This window comes from Pempheris klunzingeri, chromosome 13 (genome assembly GCF_042242105.1).
Source record: "Pempheris klunzingeri isolate RE-2024b chromosome 13, fPemKlu1.hap1, whole genome shotgun sequence".
NCBI classification, from domain to species: domain Eukaryota; kingdom Metazoa; phylum Chordata; class Actinopteri; order Acropomatiformes; family Pempheridae; genus Pempheris; species Pempheris klunzingeri.
The window spans coordinates 4,847,186-4,870,289 of record NC_092024.1 but is presented as its reverse complement, the minus strand read 5'-3'; positions in this window follow the sequence as shown (position 1 = coordinate 4,870,289).

The window sequence follows — 23,104 nt, the reverse complement described above, 5'->3', positions numbered from 1 at the left end:
ACAATAAGGTCTACAAAGAGAAATGGTCTGTTTGATCAAAAAGCACCTTGATCACCTCCAATAGCTGCAGGAAATCAGGGTATCCTCACTGAAAGCATTCTACACCTGCACTGTGGAGAATATATTGTCTGGGAACATCAACACCTGGTATGGTGGCAGCACCCAGCAGGACCATAAGGCCCTGCAGAAAGTGGTACGGTTGACTGAACATACCACAAGAGGTGCACTTGCCCGCCCACAGCACAGGACATGTATACTAGGACCAAGGCTGATGGAATCTTGAAAGATCTGAGCCACTTCTCTCAGCCACTGCCATGGCTCCTGGTAAACTCCACCTCTGGTGTTTGTAGAGACAGACCTGTAAAATCCTTTTTGTTTAGCCAGAAACAGCTCTTATATTGTTTTCTTCAAAGCCACAAGACATCCACTGAAAAAAACAGTAATTTTTGTGTTATTCTGTGCCACACAAATATTGTATCGAATCCTTTAAAACATCAAAGACGCACAAACAGCCGCACAGTCCACATGAGCAGTGCAGCTCGGGCACAGCTCAGCTGTGGCTCATCTAGAGATTCACTCTCCACTATCTTTTCAGCAGCACACATGCAATTCACAACAAAAATAGACAGTGAAAATGATCTGTTGATAGTCATATTGACATCATAGCAGCGACATTACACCTTTCACTTCAGTTTCAATGTCTATATCTTTGTGACTTGTTCATACCACTTTTTATTGTAAAACAGATCTAATGCAGAGGACGACCTAAAGTTTGGATGTGTGATAGTATTATGTGCGTATTTGCTTTCTGTTTTACTGTCGCTGTGAAATACTTCTGTCACCTTTCTAGAAATCTTTAAAATGAAAAGCGTTCTTCTTTCAACTCTTCTGGTCTCTAAAGATCAGTAGAATGAAATACCACATTTTCTCACCTCTTCAGGTCTCTAAATCCTCTCTATGGGCCTTAAAATTAGTCAAATTCAAGAAGAAAAGATCACTTTTCACAACCACTGGCCACAATTTAGACCATAACGATAATGTAATAATGATAATAATGAATCCAATCAGTTGACTAAACTCAAAGTCTAAACAAAACAGCTTTGGTGCCTAAACCGGACCACACTGTGACTGTTTCAGAATGTTAACCGAATGTTACCATCTTACCATGATGACAAAGGCCCAGTATGCCTGTGACAATATTAGACAGATAGGTGGTTATTTAGGTGCTCCGGGGGTGTCAGACACCCTGGAAATGCGTACATTTTGGAAATTAATCCCACACCTCTGGTTCACACATACCATTTAATGCAGCCTCAGCTCCTCAGTGCCCCAGGAAAAAGTATCACTTGATGCCAGCAGTAAGCATGATTCCTCAACTAACCTTGGCACGTCCTGTTGATGCCTACAGCAGTGTGCCAGGTTACCGTAATACCCCGTGCACACCTCTAACCATGCATTACAGCTCTGCACACAACCATAGTCGTAGGTGCAATCGTAACTACTTTTGCTAACCAGCAGAGGTTTCTGTTATTAGAAACATGTAAATGCGTAGATTTAAATATCTCTGCACCAAATTATATGATAGAGCATTAGGATGCATCCCAAGGTGCAAGCTCACACCAGCTTGTGTCCAATATCAAACTAGCAGACAAATATATTCAGCCTTTTCCTGAACTTTGCTTCTGTTCCTGAAGTGTGAAACATGATGTATTTAGCAAGTGAATAACCATTTTAATGTTAGCCAACATTCACCACTGTAAGATTCACGTACTGACTATGCGCTGGCAGTTTGGAACCGCAGCCGTTTATATCACCTGCTGCAGGCATTAACAGATATGAAAAATCCAGAGGTCTTACTGTACAAAGTCACAGCCGAACCTGTGTTGCATCTCCTACAATCTGCAAAAGTGGAACACTCTAAGGCCGAATGTTCAATTAACTGTGAACAAGTGCAGCTGAGCAAACCTGCTGAGACCACACACTCTCTTCATTTACCTCCTTTGTTGAAGAAATAATCCCCCTTCCTGTTTGATACCCTTAATTAGTACTTAATGAAAGGTTAATTTAACTGAAAGCGTTCGGTATGGTAGCCATTGATCCCTTAATATGTCGATTCATTAAAAAAATGTGAAAACTACCCCCTTTAAATCTAAAAAGTCCATAATTTACTATTAAAGTTGATTTTAAAGCGTGCTTGACTTTTCCCTTACTGGTCACGTTTGACAATTGCCTTAATTATCAGTTTAAGAATGTTAGTAAGAAAACCCTGCAGGTTCCAAATACACTTTTTAAATATTTACATCTACACTGTTTATCAATATTTCATTTTTTTGTACATTTTGAGGTGGAGCTTTAAGGCATTTAGTTTTAGAATGAGAGGAGTGGAGTGTTAAGTCTATGAATGCCCATTTTTTTTTGTGTGTTCTTTGGTAAGTAGATCTGTGTGAAATGTACTCTTGTTATCAGTGTTGACATGACTCTGTCACTTGTCTGACAAACATGCCTTTCTGTGTGTGTGTGTGTGTAGGGGGGGGGGGGTGTTCAGAGACTTCCAGCAGCTCTTAGCTCATTAATGTAAACACGCTGCTGAGCACAGGTTCTGCAGAGCTGCACCACCGACTCCTTCAATCTACTGGGAGACAGACCAACATGTCTGCTTCATAGCTCTTTATCCTCTGCCGTCTCTCCTTCTCTGTCTGTCTATGGCTCTCATCCATGGGTTCCCCCTCAGGCTTTACCTCCTCCATCATCACGGTTGCCCATTTTCCTCCTGACCTCTCCCCACCTCCCTCCCCTTCCCCTCCCAAAATTCTTGCCCACTTTGTATGCTTTCCTCTCTTTCTCTATCTTCTTTTTTTCATGCTTCAACATCTGCCAACACTTTTTGAACTCCACATGAGGGGTGCCTCAGAAGTTTACACTGCAACACTAAATAATAGCTGCCATATGTCATTAACTCTTTATAACCATATAACTTTCATCTAGAGTGATTTAAAAGCACCGGGCACTGTGGTTGAACAGATTTAATTGTGAGCCTTGCAGCTCAGAAGTGTAATGTGCTGTACTGATAATTTGTCATGTTTTGTGGAAATGGAAAAATTAAATGCAGGTGATGCAGTTATTATTCTCAGTAGATATCGAAATGCCAATGAAATGGAGAGTGTTCTGTCTCCGAAGCAGCCAGTGCTCAATCTCTCTGTTCTCCAGGCAACATGAAGCTATCTGATCAGACATAACTTGCACTTATTTTAAAAGAAAGTGTTTAGAGGCTGAAGAGATTTTTTTTTTTTTTTTTTTTTGCAGAAGTTGCCAACCAGAGTTAGCCCTCATCCTTTAGACAGGGCTCACTGCACATTACGCAGCTACGCTCTGTAGCATCTGTACATGACACAGGTGCTTTATTCTATCATTGCAATTTTTGTTATGACTTTGTCAATCATTTTGTTTCTGATGACTTCCTTTTCTATTTGAGGCAGCGTATTGGACTCCTGGGGGACCCCAGTTGAAAACACCCAATGTCACCTCAGCAGTTATAATAGATGGAACTATTTATTGAATGCATGTTTGCCATGGGTCCTAATTTAAAGTACCACACACTATTGGGGGTAGAGGCCCTGTGTCAGTCATTTTGATGGAGACGGACACAGATGCAGCGCACATAGATTTTCTATCCTAAATATGCAGATGACATTCATTACATAACTAACAATGTCAACAGTATTAGTTAGAATGTCTGTAAAATGATAATTCCAAGTAAGGCGCTATAAGACATGAGGCAGGGTGTAAGGTGCATGGTGAGTAAGTGGTGGAGTGTGAGAAGAGAGAGCGAGGGAAGAGACAGTATATGTATGTATAGTACATGTGCAGTTGGTGAAGAATAAAGGGTAAGTATAACTCCTGTGTGTCCATTGCTAAGGAGGCTAAGCAGAAAAGACTAATGGTGGAAACATCAGCAATATGCTGAAACATCTTTCAACACAATGCGGCCTAAAATTCCGGCCCATATTTCAGGCGCTCTCCACATGAGTGCAGCCTCCCAACAAGCTGCATGCCCATTACTGAAGGGAAATATCTTATGTCAGTAACAACATTAGAGATGTGCCGAAAGGCCGAGATTTATTCCTTGTCTGAGAAACCTCAATGAAAATGAATGCTGTACAAATATTCTCATTTCATCCATTTTGGATGATGACACACACGGTGTTTAGACTCGAGAGATAATAAAACAGTTGCTTTGATGTTAAAAACCTGCGTAGGTCTTCTGTGGTGGTGATAATATATCAGAGCTATTTTTAATACTATTTCCACTGCCCCCAAGTGGCCAAAAAAATAAGTCAATTATGGTCCCACAGAACTGTTGAATTAGCCGGGTCCATCATGGTCAGAAGACCAGGTCTTATGATTTTATCTGTTGGTGTTATGTCTCGTCGTGTTTGTTAATTTGTCTTGACTCGTGTCTAGTCTCGTCTCGCACTTCCTGTTTTATTTTGAAAACTAAAACTCTCCTCTCGTTTCAGGCAGTTGACTTCCTGCCCTTGTGTGTTTCCCGCCTTTGTGATTGTCTGCCCTGCCCTGATTGTTTCCACCTGTTCCCCGTTACCTCGTGTATAAATAGTCTGCGTCTCCCTTTGTCCTGTGCCAGATTGTCTTGTCATGTCAAGCGTCAAGGTTCCTTGTGTTATCAAGTCAAGCCTTTGTATCAAGCCATTGTATCCCACGCTAAGTGTGTTAAAAGTTTCTTGTCTTTGTTGTATTAAAGAGTTGTATCACCTGTCCAAGAGTGTCTTGCGTCGTGCATATGGGTCCCGCCTGTCTCTGAGCCCCAGTGCTTAATAGTTGGTCTGAATTACCCCATAACTTGTGTGCCTTCCTCTGTGACAAGATGTGGTGCCCTGTGTGGGACAGTCTTCACCACTGATCTGTTATGTTGGACAAGGTGATTTGAGTCAAAATGGATATATTGGCGTGTGAGAGGGTTTCCTGTATAACTCAAGCATATCATTGTCTTGCCTGTTCACTTTTGCCACTGACATGTGGGCCGATATTGTTGATGTGTTGGGTTGAGAAAGATCAAGACCATTTATATCTGACCCCAGACATCTTTGAACAGAAACAGCGTTACCATCTCCCCACACACAATCACCTGCCACTAGCTCCATACTTAGAGGTCAGAGGTGACAACTGAGCTCCATACACTGATATTAGTACTGATGCCACACCAATCCCTCTCATCTTATTACATTTTTCTCGGACCATTTTTACCCAATGACACAATACCAATGTCAATATTTGTTGTGTTAGTTTTGCAGGGGTCTAAACTGAGGGGGAAATTCAAAGAAACCCGTAAATGCATTGGATATTCTCCCTATTGTGCAGAGACTGAGATGATGCACTCCACCATTACCTGAGATATTAGACATGGGCTGTCACAGTGCCTGTCCTTGCTTTCCAGAAGGACATAAAAAAATGTCACAAATCACTGATGATGACCACATGCGTTGCATGATATTGCATAACACTCTGGTAAAGGTTTTGTATTTGTTTTTTATGAAAAAGTTGTCCTAATTGCTGAAACTGTCCCTGTATCCTGACAGCAGGATGAGACGGGTCATCTGTGGAAACGTAAGCTTCCTCTGGCTCCTCCCAGTGCCCCTCATGGCATTCACAGGAATCCAATGAGCCTAAAAGATAACAACCAATCAGAGCAGCAGGAGTCTCTCAATCCCCATAACCCCTTCCTCCCCACTAACCCTGCTCTCAATCAACTTTAGGAGAAGCTTGACAAATGCAATCCCTGACAAACAACCAGCAGCAATGAAACAGGTTATTTCAGCTTTGTGGGATTCGGTTTGTATTTCGTTCTCACTCCATGGACACACAGAAATAAGTGGATGAGCTTTTGAAATTTCATCATGTCGGGGGGAAAAAACTGAAACCAAAGGAGAAGAGTGGGGAGATCACGATCCAACATTAGACAGGAACCTCGACGCTTCGGAGAGAGTGCGATCCAGCAGCAGGCGGCCCCATGGTGCTGGTAGCAACAAATGGTAACACCACTTGAAATGTCATCTGGTGTGAGGCCAGACAGAGGCAGCACTCACTGAACTGCAGGAGAGTGTGTGTTTTTAGAGAAGTGGGTGTTTGGACACATGGACTTTTGGTCCAACGGGACATTTTTTGGACATTTGGGGTTTCGGAATAATGGGCAGTCTGAACAAGACATGGTGCCAAACTGAGACTCGAACCATGCCTGTTACCATTTACTGCCATGTTTGTGACCCAAACCCTGGTCCAACTGGCACAGTCTGAGTTGTTTCTGAACATTAATATTGATGTTATGAGAAATTACGTTTGAGAATAACCAAACCTGATCCAAACCCCATACCTACCTGATCCATTAGCAGAATTGGGACAGTCCATTTTATAGGTGGGCCAGACCTCTAAAGTAGAGTTCTGCTAGCCAAACCCAATCAGAGTTTGCACCAAATTTCTTTGTTTCCCCTCTCAGCCACTTTCCTCTTGTCCCACATGGCACACTGAACAGGTATTTTTGTCACATGGTGCGTATGTATGTGTTTGTGTGTTTGTGTGTGTGTTGAGCCAGGTTGACTGACAGACGGCCTCTGTAATAGCAGGTGTTGCCACGGTGATGTGGAACAGCTTGCCTTCCCTTACCCAACCTTAGCTTTGCTCTCTAGAGGCCAACATTAAGACAGCATCCACACATACCCAACACACACTCAAACACACACACACACACACACACACACACACGTGGTATCACACCCACCCACACACACACACACACACACACACACACACACACTCATTATCCCATTGCTATATATTAGGACAGTAGTATAATAGTGCCTCTTCTTTTCTCTTTTTTCATTTATGCCCTCTTCTGTTTTCACTTCTGGTCTCTTCTGATATCTCTTTTGTCATCAGTGCATTTTATTAAACAAACATATTGGTACTTGTACATACTTGTCTTCTGAGCATTTAAAAAGTATATTACACATTTCAATAGCAAAAGTATCTCTATAATAAAATTATTAATAAAATACATTGCGTTTCTTCAGAGTGTGCATTTGTATTTCATGTGAATACATACATTTTTTGATGACTTGCATTTTGTTTCTTAGAGGTATCAAACAGTTCTGACATGCTGAATCAATTTTTTTTTTTAACTGTCTGAGTTCGGGCCTGACGTTCTCTCCTCACATTCTGCCCATATACAACACCACTGTATGAAATATAATAAATATTATACACAAGCATTTTATTTAGGTGCAGTATATGTGACAGCTCAGACCTTAAGATGACCTTATAGAGCTTCAGGAGTCGTTGGAGTGTGGGGACTTCCTAAACATTCCTCGTGCTTCAGGAAAAACTGTATTTTGTTGGTATATGTACATGTACACAATGCAACTGATTTGATGTATTCATTTTATATATGTAGGGGTGACCCAAACAGCCAAAGAAGATTATGGGACAAAAAGAGGAATAAAAAAGGGTGTCGCATTTCCAAGATGGAAAAAAACCCTCTCGGCTAATGTTGTCATGTCAATAGATAGATAGAAGTTGGTAAGTAAATTGCCTATAATGAATTCTAGTTTTTCATCACTATTGGACAAAATTATGTATTTATTTGTATATACACTGTTGCCTATAAAGTTGGGATTTTTTACCTCTTCTCTTGAAATGATTGTGACAATGTGATTTATTCTTGATAAATAAAGTGTATATCTTCTCAACTTTATTGATCAAACTCTTCCAAACAAATCACAGTGAAACTTAAACCACAATTAACCTTTGCAAACTGTGTATTCAGGCTTTAACATCAAAATTGGGGGTATTGAACAATTATTCCAACTTTATGGGCAACAGTGTTTAAAATATAAAACAGGCCGAGCAATTTACAGCAATGTCAACAATACAAAAGCGATTGTACAGGAAAACAGAGCAGTGCTCAGGTCTCGCCTGTCGGTTGCTTCAGAGTGTGCACTGAAACCATAAATCATGAAGCACTGTCAGTCAACCACAGGCTGTAAATACCTTAGATACAGACAACCAATAATTATCTGCTCACCTTTTGATAACAAATTGATTTAAACTCACCACAATTTTACATTTTGTGTGATGGATGTGTAATAATTTTTTTGCATTTGACTCACTATATGAAAATGAGAAAACAACAGAAAATTCTATTTTGAGGACAAAATTAAATAGAAAACAAGAGGGACTAATATTATTAATTATCCCATTTTTCCTAAAGAGACAAAGAAACACGGCTTTGTTTAGCAGAACTTTCCATTACTTTTCTGTGTGACATTGTAATGTTTGATGCCCTGCATTGACTTTTAAAATGCTGCCAAGTGAATTATTACAAAATAGTTTTTGCTTAATAAAAATGTGTGAAATGTGTGTGTCTGTGCTAGTTAGTCAGTGTGTTAGTGTGTAGTGGAGGTCTATAGTGTGTCTGTGCTAGTTAGTCAGTGTGTTAGTGTCTAGTGGAGGTCTATAGTGTGTGTGTGCTAGTTAGTCAGTGTGTTAGTGTCTAGTGGAGGTCTATAGTGTGTGTGTGCTAGTTAGTCAGTGTGTTAGTGTGCAGTGGAGGTCTATAGTGTGTGTGTGTGTGTGTGTGTGTGTGTGTGTGTGTGTGTGTGTGTGTGTGTGTGTGTGTGCTAGTTAGTCAGTGTGTTAGTGTGCAGTGGAGGTCTATAGTGTGTGTGTGCTAGTTAGTCAGTGTGTTAGTGTCTAGTGGAGGTCTATAGTGTGTGTGTGCTAGTTAGTCAGTGTGTTAGTGTGCAGTGGAGGTCTATAGTGTGTGCGTGTGCTAGTTAGTCAGTGTGTTAGTGTGCAGTGGAGGTCTATAGTGTGTGCGTGTGCTAGTTAGTCAGTGTGTTAGTGTATAGTGGAGGTCTATAGTGTGTGTGTGTGTGCTAGTTAGTCAGTGTGTCAGTGTGTAGTGGAGGTCTATAGTGTGTGTGTGTGTGTGCTAGTTAGTCAGTGTGTTAGTGTGTAGTGGAGGTCTATAGTGTGTGTGTGTGTGTGTGTGCTAGTTAGTCAGTGTGTCAGTGTGTAGTGGAGGTCTATGGAGGCCACAATGAGGACAATAAGCAGAAACACCAATGGAGGCTCTGGGGAAATCTTTCTGTTCTATCAAATCTCCGTCGCTCTCTGCTCATAAAAATGAGCCTCGCTCAGAAAGTTCAAATCTCTTCTGGAGGGTTCACAGATCTTTAGTTTCTGTTTCTACATTCAGAGCTTCTTTTTTTTCGTGTCAGATTTTTAAATTATTTTTACATGTTACAAGAGCTTTTCTCACTGATTCTGCTTTATTGACTTCTGGAACCTTTTAGCTGAGGTTGGACACATTTTAGGGACATGAAGAAGAAGAAGATCCTCCAAGAAACGATGTCACAAGAAGAAAAAACACCAACATGGACGCAGACGGAACTAATTTCACAGCATAGATACATACTGATATATAGATGGATTCTTTGAGCTCCCCAGAAAATGCTTTTGAGGTTTTGAGGGTGTAGTTGGTGTCCAACACCCCCCCACGACCCCACATATAACATATACAGGTTAGTACAGAAAAACAGGATCTTCCTCTATAAATCAAGGAACCAGTTTAGCATCTCAAAGGCTTCCTCTCTACGTTCTTCCTCCTTCCTTTCCACTCTGAGTCTTTTCCATCCTTTCGTTTTTATTTCTGAGGCGTATGGTAGACTTCATCATGTTTGCTTTACAGGAAGTTAGAAGACAACGCAGAGCAGCAGAGAGGATGAGTGACTCCTCTGTGTTTAATAAAACATGAGAAGTCTCCTCCCTCACCTCCTGATTTCTTGTATGCAAATATTTGGTCTTCATTTTCCACACAGGGACACGTTGTCTTGTCATCTCTCTACTCTTCTTATCTGCTCTCTTAAAACACGCTGCTTTACTTCCTCCGAAATGAGCTAAATACAAACTGCGATGAAAGCCAGCAGGCTCACAATCAACTGGAGTACAGCGAGAAATATTCCCTATTCTGTCTGTTGTGGGTCAAACCTGTGGAAGATGTTGATATTTCGCAGGTTGAAGTTGTACATTTCTTATCCCGTTCCCCAGTAAGCACACACACACACACACACACACACACACACACACACACACACACAGCCTTCCTTATGTGTTACTGTATGTTACACACATCAATTAAAAATTCTTGACAAAAGATCTAAATTGACTCTCTCCCCTATTTTCTCCAGCAAAGTGGAATTTCCTCCGCGGAGATAAAGCTGTGTCCATTCTAGGAATCAATAATCCGTTTATAAATATGTTATTAATAAAGAGTTAAGCCGCATATATATTTCATGGCAGAAGAAGGGAGCGTCTCCCCGAGGCCGCGGGGCTTTACTCCGTATCATTCATTTATAATTAATCTGCACCACTTGGGACTTGGTGAATTAGGAATCCCGCCACAGACTAGAGCTCCATTCTCTTCCTATCTGTTGCAGCTCGTGAACATGGGAGGTCCCTCTCTCACCACCGGTTAGAAAAAGAGAGGCGGGGGAGACATGTTGCAAAAAGAGCTGCCAATGTAGGAAAAAGAATGAAGAGAAAAACCAGGAAAAGAGTGATACATGTACATACATACGCATATGTGTATATAGATACACACACACACACACACGTGATGCAACTTCATGCGCAAGTATTTTTGTTTCAGCAATAGATTTCTGTGGTACGTACAGAATAGTGCCGTGGTATGGTGGACATGGTACGAGGCCCACGCTGTCGTGTGGCAGTTCACTCTTGACTTTAGAAATAATAGTTTCGTGAAAAACAAGAGAAAGAAAAAAAAAAAAGAAAACATCAGTTAGTCCACTTACAAGCCTTTCCTGGCACTTTCCAACAGATCTCACGCTCAGATTCAAATGAGAATGACCTGCAATAAACTAAAAATGAAAAGAAGAAGCAGGATGAAGCATCACTTCATGATAATGATCTATACATGGTTATATGACATTTATTTGGTCTCACTTTGTCTTCCAATTAATTCTTGTTATTATGATTATTGCAGAACAAGTAATGGCAGTGCTAGTGTTGCCCATTTCTTTTTTTTATGATTATGATGGTTTATAAGAAAGACATCAACCCTTTAAAGCGAGAGTTAATGCATAAAAAGAGAGAAGAAGCAGCAAAAAAAAAAAATCAAGGACATGTTTGTGCTTTCACCCCATCTTTTCATTGCATTTACACTTGATGTAGTGTTTGTGTGTGTGTGTGTGTGTGTGTTCCCTGCCCCAGACCTGTGCAAGTCTGTCGGTGGTTGAGGAAACACAGATAACAACTCATATCTCCTAAAATATAAAGCCAGTGACATTCTCAATAATGGTAAATCTTCATCCATAATTCTTGGATTTGGGCATGACAAGCCAAAGTATGCTCCCCAGCAGGGTAAAGTACACACACACACACACACACACACACATGTAAAGACAGACACACAGAATGGGTCCAGCCTCCTATTGTCCCTGGTTAATCAGGGGTGGACTGACATTGCCGTCACTTTCCCCCAAAAACAAAAGACTTGCCGTGGATGTGAGGGAGCTGTATCAGTACAGCATCTCCCCGGCAGCACCAGGGCAGCCAGGCAGGCGAGAAGAAAGGCCCGATCGCTGCAGGATGGCTGCAGGCGAAGAGAAAGACACTGCTGACAAATGCATTAATTACTTTATCAACTTCATTTCCCAATTAACCTTACATGAAACCTTCCAGGTAAGCCAGCCGCGGGAGGATGTGCAGGGCTCTGGCGCAGGCGACTCCTCATCAACTGGGGAAAAAAACTCAGAGTCAGAGAAAAGATGAGGTGAGGAGAGATGAAGAATCGCGGAGACAATAGTTTCCCCTACTCTTTAAAAAAGCACAGGAAAGACAAAAAAATGACCAGATAACATTGTGGTTAGCGTGCGTTTCCAGTTTCCCACCAATCCCAGTTATGATCGCCAAACATTATGTCCACTTTAATTAATACACCATCTGATGCATGTTTGCTTTAACGCTTTCATTTGCATTTTCAGTTACTTCTCTCCCTCTGTTAGCTTGACCAGCACCTCACTGTTTTTCGTATCAGGCCACGTCTGCCACGGCCTCTGAGACGGAGAGGACAGTCCGGCGAAATCAGGGAAAGGACGAGAAAAATGCAATTAAGAGGAGCGAGATTCTGGCATCAGGGCGACCCAGAGACATGAATGTTACTTTATCATTAGTTCACATTAAGAGCGGGCTGTGAAAGAGACTTTTCCTCTTCCCCATCTGTTTCTGCAGCACCATATATAGAAAACTATATATATATATATATATATATAGATAAATAGATATATTTATTTTATGGCTAAAGCCATGTTAGTTTGAGAAAAGAGTCAGTTACACTAAAAGTAGTAATTTCAACCAAAAAGTCAGCATATTACAAGAATTAAATATTTTAACAATATGGATATGATAAAAGATAAATTCAGACATCATCAAGAAAATTCATTTGTAATATTTCCACAATAAAGTCTCAAGAGTAGTTCAAAATTTAAGTCAAAAACTACAAAGAAGGATGCACTATTTCAGAATACATGATGTATATTACAAGAATACAGTTGATAACAAAATAAAAAATACATCCTGTATTTATCTACTTCTATCACATTTCAAGTTATTCATTTTTATCTATTTAATTTTGGAACGAACGTCTTAATATCTCCAGCAAAGGTAAAGTTAAAAAATGATGAGGTAAAAAATGATGATATTACAAAAAAGAAAATGGAATATTTAGCATGTAATGAAAAAGTAAGGATCTTTTTTAGAGTATTTCGCCTTTGACGGTGGCCCTGACACTTACTTTTTCAAACAAGTCACTGATCTGGACCGCGGACAGAGATGTGTGGGTTTTTTTTTTTATCAGGTAATTCTGGATAATCCTACTCTCTTAATTAGCAAGGACACGTCTCTGTGCAGCACAGCACATTAAACATGTAAAAGATTTACACAGTGCTTCCCTTTTTCCAACTGAGACAGCTCGCACTTGCAATTTTTGGCTCACCACCGTCCATCATCACGACGTTGAAATATAATATCCTCCATTGCAAAATTAGCACGAGGACAAACTCTGTGACAGTTTCTGGCTCAGACGTTCCCGTCAGTAACATGAGAGTGACATAACAGCAGAACGCTGCTCTGGATTCATTTAGACCTTCATGAGTTCACATGTAGCGGAGCTGCGTCTCCAGCTTCGGTCCACGGCATTGTTGTACTTCACATTAGAATCTGTTTTTCTTTTACATTAGAGTGGCTGCCAGAATGGCTGTGGAAGTAGAAGATGAAAGGTTAACACAAGCATATGGACCTACTGTGAAAGCCCTCCAAACACACACACACACACACACACACACACCACACACATATGCATCTGCATGTGCACATGCATCCCCTCATTAAAACTTTGAATGGAAAATCAGGGAGAGAAAGTGTTAATCAGATGTCTAATTACCATCCCCCAACCCTCCAAATTTATTGAAGTACTTGAGTGTTGGTGTTTTTCATTCTGTGGGGTGGGGGGGGGGTGGGGGTGGTCTTTTTCACCACTAGTTGAAATGTTAATTATGAGCAGAGCGGAGGGGCAAATACAAAGCAGCTGTGGCCTGGGCTGATACTGGGACTGAGGTTAAGACTGGGGCTGAGACTAGTGCCTTCCACACACTAGAAGACCCTCTCACACTGAAGGACAATGTGTCACATGTCACAGAGTTTGTCCCCAATCCTTACAAGCTTTTGGGGCTGGGGATGGGACTGGGACTGGGACTGGGACTGGGACTGGGACTGGGGATGGGACTGGGATTGGGACTGGGGATGGGACTGGGATTGGGACTGGGGATGGGACTGGGGATGGGACTGGGACTGGGACTGGGGATGGGGATGGGGATGGGGATGGGGATGGGACTGGGGATGGGGATGGGGATGGGGATGGGGATGGGGATGGGACTGGGACTGCAACTGGGGATGGGGATGGGGATGGGATGGGACTGGGACTGGGGATGGGGATGGGACTGGGACTGGGACTGGGGATGGGGATGGGGATGGGACGGGATGGGACGGGACGGGAACGGGGACGGGAACGGGAACAGGAATGGGGATGGGGATAGGGATTCGATAGGGATGGGATAGGGATGGGACTGAGACTGGGAATGGGGATGGGACTGAGGCTGGGGCTAGGACAGTCCGAGAGGGACTGATAGACTGAACAGGAGAGAGAACTTCAATTTGCCCTCTCATAAACACACAAAAATAAAACATTCACTTGAACAGATGCATATTCTCATGCATAATACATTAAGCCACAAAACGCAAATGCTCATCACAGTTCTATGCTATTTAATTTAGGCAAATGATGAAACAAGTGCAGCAAAACACAACCAGTTTGTGTCATACCCTACTGCACTACATACTTAACTGGATTAATATCACCCACTAAATTAATTTTACACCATCACTGTCATCATCATCATCATCATCATCATCATACTGTACAAAACATCTTGTATGCATATTGAAAATGTTTTGTATTTATTTGGGTCTAAGAAGCTCCATGTATGTATCTCATCACACATTCAAATCAAGTGAATGATCAGACCAGTCAAACGCAGCAGTGGTGGAATGAAACTACCAGGAGTTACCTTAGAATACGTCACTCTTAACCGCAATTATTTAAACTACAATCATGTTTGTTTCTGTAATATTTTCACAAGAATATTTTTTATAATAATCAGCTTTCACAAATTCTGTTATAAAAATAATTTTCCCAAAAAATAAGTGTCACACATTACTTTAATCAGATTACTGCCATCTGTACAGCTGCAGTTATGCTGCTGCAAACATGATGATGATCTATCCTGGGAGATCTCCTGAGCCACCACAAGAGGGTTCTTCGTCTCACAGGAAGCACAAGTGCTTTTCACTGTTCCCTAAAACATATTTGTATGTAACCGTCCCTGACACCGCCAAGCAGGAGCGAGGAGTCTGTAGCTGCATACGGCGTCTGCTTTCTCCTGCTACTCCACATGTTCTGAGGATAGAGGACACAGCGGGACGTTTTTGCTCCTAGTCTGCCCATCACTGGGACTTGGGAGTATTACTGGGACTCATTGATTCACCAAAACAATGCATAGTCTAATTACCACCGTATTATTAGACATGGATGTCAAACTCAATGGGGAGGGATGGGGTTGGTTCTGGGCCAAGAGAATATTGAACACTTTATTTGTGCCACAAAACAACAACCCCCAATATTAGATGAGGTATGAGCTCATTTCCTGCTCCCTTTAGATTTAGACATGTGTGTTTCTGTCAATATAAAATTTGAAAAAAAAAAAAAAAGCAAATAAATGAGACACACCGTGTGGACTGGTGCATCATCCTGCACACGCAAAAAATGGTGCTTCCTCGGTGGTTTATCAGTGGTTCTTAAACAGTTCTCTGGGTGGTTGTGGTGCTTTATAACACCAGTGCACACAAAGAACCTGTTCCACTATGAAGCACTATGATTCTGCAGAGGTTCTGTGCCCGTTCTTCAGCTCCGTTTAGTTGGGTAAAGGTTGTCATATAACAAAGGTGCTATTTAGCACCTTTAAAGATAGGTACTATATAGCACCAAAGGTGGCTCCTTTATGATTATCATTTAGCACCATTTTAGTTCAGCGTGTCGGAGGACGGAGGTGGTAAACCAGCCACTCATTTCTCCTGTCTTTGTTTCAACCACCACAAACCAACTTTCCTTTTCTTGCTTCTTTCTTTCTGTTTGTTCTTCTTTTTCCTCCTCCTCTTTATCCTCTCCCCTACCCACCCTGTCAACCCCCCTCTTACTCTCTCCCCCCCTTCCCTCTTTTTCTTTTTTGATGTGTTTGCCTTCACGGCTTCTGAGCGCTCTCTAATTCCATCTGGCCACAACAGAGAAGGCGGCGCAGTGAGAAAAAGCATTTCCATATGTGCAAATTAGGGACCCCCCCCCCCCCCCCAACCCCACTTCCACACACACACACACACACACACACACACAAGCTGCATCTACCCCCCTCCATATTGATGCCAAGACTGCTAATGGTGATCAAGAGGAGGGTTTTTGTTGGCCCCAGGTCTGAGCCTGTGACTTGTCAGGACTGTTATGTCTATATCAACAACTGTGACCTGAAGAAATGATGATAATTAATAATATAATAACAAGCAGACTACACTTAACTATTATTATTATTATCATCATCATCATCATCATCATCATTGTCATTAATATTATTATTATTATTATTATTATTATTATCTTTGTTGTTATCATTATTATTAGTATTAGTATTATTATTAGTAGTATTAGTATTATTATTATCATAATTGTGATTATTATTATTAGTAGTAGTAGCAGTAGTAGTAATAGTAGTAGCAGTGGTAGTAATAGTAGTAGTTGTAATAGTAACAGTAGCCAAATTGCATGTGCTGATGATGACAGTTTTCTTAGATGGAAAAAAACTCCACCTGCAGCTTTATTACCTGAACTTCACTTCCATCTGTAATTCCTCTGGTGAATTACAACCTCTCCACTCACAGCATGCCTCCAAAGAACAAATGTTAGCAGAGACACATAGTGACAATTAAAGCCATTCATCCTGACCTTTAGCTTGCTCCCCCCCCCTTCCCTTCACTTCTATTTTTGCCAATTTGAAGTCTCAACACACTCTGTGGTTTTAGAGCTTCTGTCTAAACCTGTAAAATGACAGAATAAGTTATCAGACTAAGATCAGACTTAATATATCCATTAGTTTGTTTTCTTGTGTTTTGCATATAGACAACATGCCTATTGTCTGTCCGTCGATCTCAGATATGTCTTAACACCCCCCCGCCCCCCCTCACACCGCACAAAGAATGCGGCCAGCTTAATAAAGATGCATGTACAGTGCTGCTGTGTCTTTTCTTCTGCCTGTGTCTTCGGTGTCATTCATGACACTAACAGCTCCATTTTTTTCTTGGCAAACTGGGATCATTCAATCAATGCCTGTTTGTAAGCAAGTCTAAGACAGCTAACTGGATTGTGACATATTGAGAGATTCCACCTTGTGCGAGCGGTCAATACTGCCGTTCCTGAGCGGCCGGGCCATTAAAGCCACAGTAAATAGTTCGAGGTGACATTGGAATGTCAGAATACTTGCGTGTACGCGTGCCGCTTGCTGCGTGTGAGGTTTTTCGTGTACATGCGTTCTCGCGATCCAAGCCGAGTGTGTGTCAGTTTGTGTGTCTCTGCTCGTCCTTTGCGCACACACACACACACACACACACACACACTGACACGCTGATCGTTATTTTCTCTGCTGATACAGTCAGTGGAGATAGAAGAGGTGGGTGAACATCCTCGACCCCATTTGTGTCATTTTAACATATATTTTCCAAGCGTCCGGGCGCCGTGCTTGTAAGAGCATAGCAGTATGTATATGTAGAGGAAAAGGACGAACTAAACCACTTCTTTCCAAGCATAGGAACCTTTTTACAGACATTTTTCAATGGTCTGGGTATTTGATAGTCAGAAGCTACATTTTGGATCACTACCCAGGAAGTGTAAAGAAGTGATGGGGTTAAAAAGCAACTCAACTCTATTTTAGCTTGTCTCTCCCAAATGTAGGGTTAAAGAGTCACCTGAGATGCAAATTGCTCTCATTTAAATAGCCAGTGGTGAAAAGATGTTCAGTCCTAAATTTGAGGTCCTGAGCCAGAAACAGCTGGTAATCTCTGCAGTGGAGCTTTTATCTGTAGTCCTAGTTTCTGCTCCAACATACTTTGACTTCAGATTCGAGAGGAGTCGGCTCTGAACTGCTGGCTGAGTGACTGGCTGTCAGTAGAACCCCCCCCCCCATGACCCCGTGGACCAGGTAGAACCAACTCCCCACTCTCTGCCCATGTGCCAGCGCTGGGCTTGGCGAGCACAGTTCAAACAGCTGTTTGGCTACCAGTGGCAACGATCCACTTGACCCCCGCGTGTTCAGACAGAGAATATCACAAGACGGAGGCGGGTCATCAATTATAAGGCAATGAGGCAGCCGTCATGGGGGGTGTGGGAGCAGGAGACAGACAGGGCTCCAAACGCTATATGAGAGCCCCTTTGAGGGGGGGCTTTGTGTGAGCAAAATGTTTGTGTTCATCAATGCGCACGTGTGTGTGTGTGTGTGTGTGTGTGTGTGTGTTTATGAATGTGTGTGTGTGTGTGTGTGTGTGTGTTACGAGCAGCGCTGCTGAAAGCGAGGACTGAAAAAGCCTCGAGGGGCCAAAAGGAAATCTTGGGCCCTCGTGACCCCTCCTGTGGCTGGGGCCCAGCTGTGCTGCACTGGGCATCTGCCAGCTAGAGGACAGATCTGTCCCCGACCACACACGCCAAGCACATGCACACATGTGCACACACACACACACAAATGAGCCCCACACAATGTTAAACAGATACTCACATACAGACTAACAGGAGCGCCCCCCCCCCCCCCCCTGTCGCACATACACACACACGCTCACGGATCATTTGCAGTGATCTATCTGTTTGTTCATTTCATGGGGGCATATCCTCTTTGAGTGTGATAGAGGGCAGTTGTGGTCTTAGGAAAATCCTCTCAGTGCATCTCTCTGAAGGAGAAAAATCAAATCAAATCAAATCCTTTGTTTCCCCCAACAACAAACCTAGGAGCCATACTCAACAATCACTCACTCCAATGGCTCACACAATTGCCAAAGCGATAACATTCTGGGAAAAAAAAAAAGAAAAGAGGAAAAAAAAAAAAAAAAAAGGCGACCACAAAGAATATTTCCCTGTAATGTGAGACAGCAGCACAAAGCATTTCACTGCTACAATATGACTCTCTCTGGTGTACACAGTATCATTTCTCCATGTCATACCAGGTCCAGGTTTCCCCATAATAACTTCACTCACACAACATCGCCAAAAGTGTGCGGAGAGCCGAACTTTCCGTCTATTTGATGCGGCGCACGTCATTCCAAAAGCGCAGGTATTGGTGTGCTTGCACTCATCGCCCCCCCACTCCCTCTGTTTTCAGACTTTCTAGGCAGCATCAGCATCAGTGAGGTCCAACAACTGGTAAGATCTGACTCTCACTCAGCATTCCAGTTCATCCCAGAGGTGCCGGAGGGGGTTTAATGTGTATGTAGGTGTCTTAGCAAAGTCGTTCATCTCTATCTAACAATGGCCACCGCAGTAACACTTCAAGACGGCTGCCGTCGTACCTGCTCCAGAGTATTTCTTTTTTATTTTAGTTCTATTCAACTTTTTCTTGTACTTTTTGCACAGACTTCACCATGTCGTGCCCTCGTCGTATCAAATACGACAGAGACACACTGGTGAACATTGGCTTAGTCACAAGTTCATCCACGTTGGCTCCCGACGCGTCCTGGCCCAGTGAGATCCTGCGACAACAACAACAACAAAGGACGCGCCGGCTACACTCTGCACAAGAGGCCCCGGGGAAAACGAGCCGGCATCAGGAACAGGCTGAGGCTCAGAGCACACAACCCTCCGCTGCCTAGTATCCTGCTCGCTAACGTCCAGTCTCTGGACAACAAGCTGGACGAACTCCGAGCCAGGATCAGGTACCAGAGGGACACAAGGGACTGCAGCATTATGTGCCTCACAGAGACATGGCTGACCCCCATGATACCGGACCACCCCGTTCAGCCAGCGGAGTTCTTCACAGTTCATCGTATGGTCAGAACGGCTCAGTCAGGAAAACCTAAAGGCGGGGGAGTCTGTCTCCTGGTTAACAGCAACTGGTGTAGAAATGTTGTCTCTCTCTCTCCCAGTCCTGCTCGCCCAACCTGGAACTTTTAACAGTTAAATGTCGACCCTTCTACCTCCCCCGGGAATTCACCTCAGTTATTTTCAGCGCCGTCTACATTCCACCACAGGCAGACATGGACGCTGCATTAGCCGAGCTACGTGAGGCTATTTCCAGCTACCAGGCAAACCGCCGGGAAGCAGCCCTCATCGTGGCCGGGGATTTTTCACAGTGCCAACCTGAGGAAGGTGATGCCGGAACTTAGCCAGCACATCATCTTCCCCACCTGAGGAGAGAGAACTTTGGACCACTGTTATTCTCCCTTCAAAGACGGCTACTCAGCAAAGACTCAACCTCCATTCGGGAGGTCAGACCTTCTGCCCAAATACAAACAACGGCTGAAGCATGCGGCCCCGGCAGAAAGAGAAGTGATGCGCTGGTCTGACCATTCAGAGGCCGCTCTGCCACTCTGCAGGACGCGTTGGAGAGGACGGACTGGGATTTGTTCCAGCGCAGCTCCGGTGGTGACGTCAACGTGTTTACGGAAGCGGTTGTGGGATTTATTGGGAAATTAGTGGAGGACACTGTCCTGTCCCTAAAACCGACCATCTCAAGCCTCACATTAACCTCACTCCCAACGGTAAGTTAAAAGAGGTCTGGGACATTTGGAGAAATAAAACACTAATCTGTGTATTCCTGAAGTCATTTCTGTTGATGTCAGTGGTCGTTGGCCTCGTAATAACTGACTGAAGGTTACAGTTTAGCCTCACTTTTAGTTACCACTAGATCCCTGGCAGGACTCCATCCACACCAACAGTGGACCACAGTCCAAATGTGACACTTATGTTGAGCCAAGAGCCTTAAAGCTTGACAGGGAGGGAGGGAGAATTAGCGTCACCCCTCTGTTCTTGCTGTCTTTGTAAAGTGCCAGCTCTGTGTGTGTGTGTGTGTGTGTGTGTGTGTGTGTGAATGGAGCCATGAATTAGCGCTCAGGTGCTTTCATCCTGTGGCAGCAGGGCTGATTAGAGGCAACAAGAATAGCAGAGTGGCCTTCAGTGCCTTTCAGGGTAGATGGCCTGACCCCCCCCCCCCCCCCCCCCCCAACAACTAAATACATTAGCTGTTGTGTACATAATATACAGTACATACACGCATGACACCAGTGCTAATAGGGTACAATGAACATACAAACACACACAGAGTCAAAAACAACAAGAAGTTCTTTGTGTGTGTGTGTGTGTGTGTGTGTGTACTTTTCTGTGTCACACACACACGCACACACGCACACACACACACACACACACACACAATGCTTGTCTTTTAGAACATATCTCCCAGTTGTCGCATGAGACGAGCGTTCTCTGTCACTGAGACTGAAATATTTATAATGAGAGCGATGAGGGGAGGCCCTGAATTATTCATCTGGGGGGTGGGGGGGGCACTAAATAATCTTCACAGTGTGGCATCCCTATTCACACACACACACACACTCTCTCTAACACTTCCCCTACTGTAGTGACTGGACAGCGCTGCAGTCCCCTCACTGCCTCACCTCTCCAGGCAGCAACAACACAACCATATGCTTCAGTGTGTGTGTATGAGAGTGTGTGTGTGTGTCAGCCAACCCTATTGCCAGGCTGCAATGAGATGGTGATACTCACCAGTGTATTTTACAGATTCATACATCCCCCTTAGGTATTCAGAGTCATCAATCCAAATGCACAATAGGAGTGTTTCAAGCAGAAAGACTCAGGTCACACACATCGAACACCAGCCGCTGATATTCTGACGGTCATGTTCACTGCAGTTCATACTGACGCGGTTAATGTCAGCCCACCATCTGATTTCCTCTGGGAGACTCCACACAGCTCGCTCTCTCTCTCTCTCTCTCTCTCTCTCAGGTGTTTATTTTGTTTTTAAAGCTGCACTGTGTCAGGTTTTTATGTTAAAATCCAGACATGTTATTAGCCTGAATGACCAAGTGGAGCCACATCAGAGAGCAGGGTCCCATGGCTGATGTGTGAGATGCCCGCATGCTCATACTCAATTCTGCTGGTGGGGAAAGGTGATAAGCTGAAAAATAACCATTTGCAAATGAAATAGAAAAATGACTTTTCATTAGGTTAGGTTTGGGACACCTCGTTTTGTCCAAAGCCCCAGGCTGGGAACCACTGCCTTAATAGCAGCCAAAAAAAAAAGAAAAGAAAGAAAAAGTAAATAGGCTGGGTGTGTCCTTTTTTTTCTATAACCCTCACCTCTCCATTGAAAATTGTATATTTTTTGGGGTTCCTTTATACTCATGTGCAGCACCTTAACTTGGAAATTATATCCAATGACGTCATTTGATTATTAAAATATATTTAGTTCATGGGATGCTGCAACTTTGAATGAAATCCCATTTATTCTTTATGAATGGTCCAAAATGTATCACAGGTCAACATCATAAGCATTTGGTAACATTTAAGATTACAGCCTGCGACATATAACAGAATTCCTCCCAGTTTGCGGTGTAAATATATATATATAACTATTTTTTTTACCAACTGGGTACCATTCAAATATCAGTCAGTGTGGTGTGACAATTACCTTTACGTTTAGAAGAGACATTATGCCATGCTGCAGTGTTTGTGTGTGTTTACCCAGTATTTTTTGAAGTCCTTATCCTCTAACCTCACATCTTGTTCCCTCTCATACCTCATACCTACAGTCTGTACTGTACTGGTATACTGTACTGAATTGGTATGCTGTCTGTTGCAGTCTGTAATCACCTACATTATGTCCAATTTTGTCCCACTCATGTCGTTGCTGAATTCAAAAAGTCAAAATTCAGAGGAAAGTCACCATTGTAATGACTTGATGTTGAAACCCATAAGTAGGGCTCCATCCACACTAATATGTTTCCACTCTGAAAATACTCTTTGTAAGGTTTACGTGTAGAAGCCATGCTGACTTGAAATTTCCCCATTGTGGGATAAATAAAGGAATATCTTATCTTATATCTTATCTTATCTTATCCTCCGTTTTCAAACCCATTTCAAACCTCTGCTGACCCCGTTTTAATGCGAAAACTCTGGGATTGTATTTTAGTCAGGACAAGCAGAATCAACGACAAATCCACCCACATTCGATTCCTGATTGGGTCTGATCATGTCAGTCATGCAGTGCCTTTCCCCGATCCATCACGGCCCATATCAGGTGACCATTTTCTGCAAGAAATAACATCTACCAGCGGTTAATTCAACAAAGTTAATGAATTA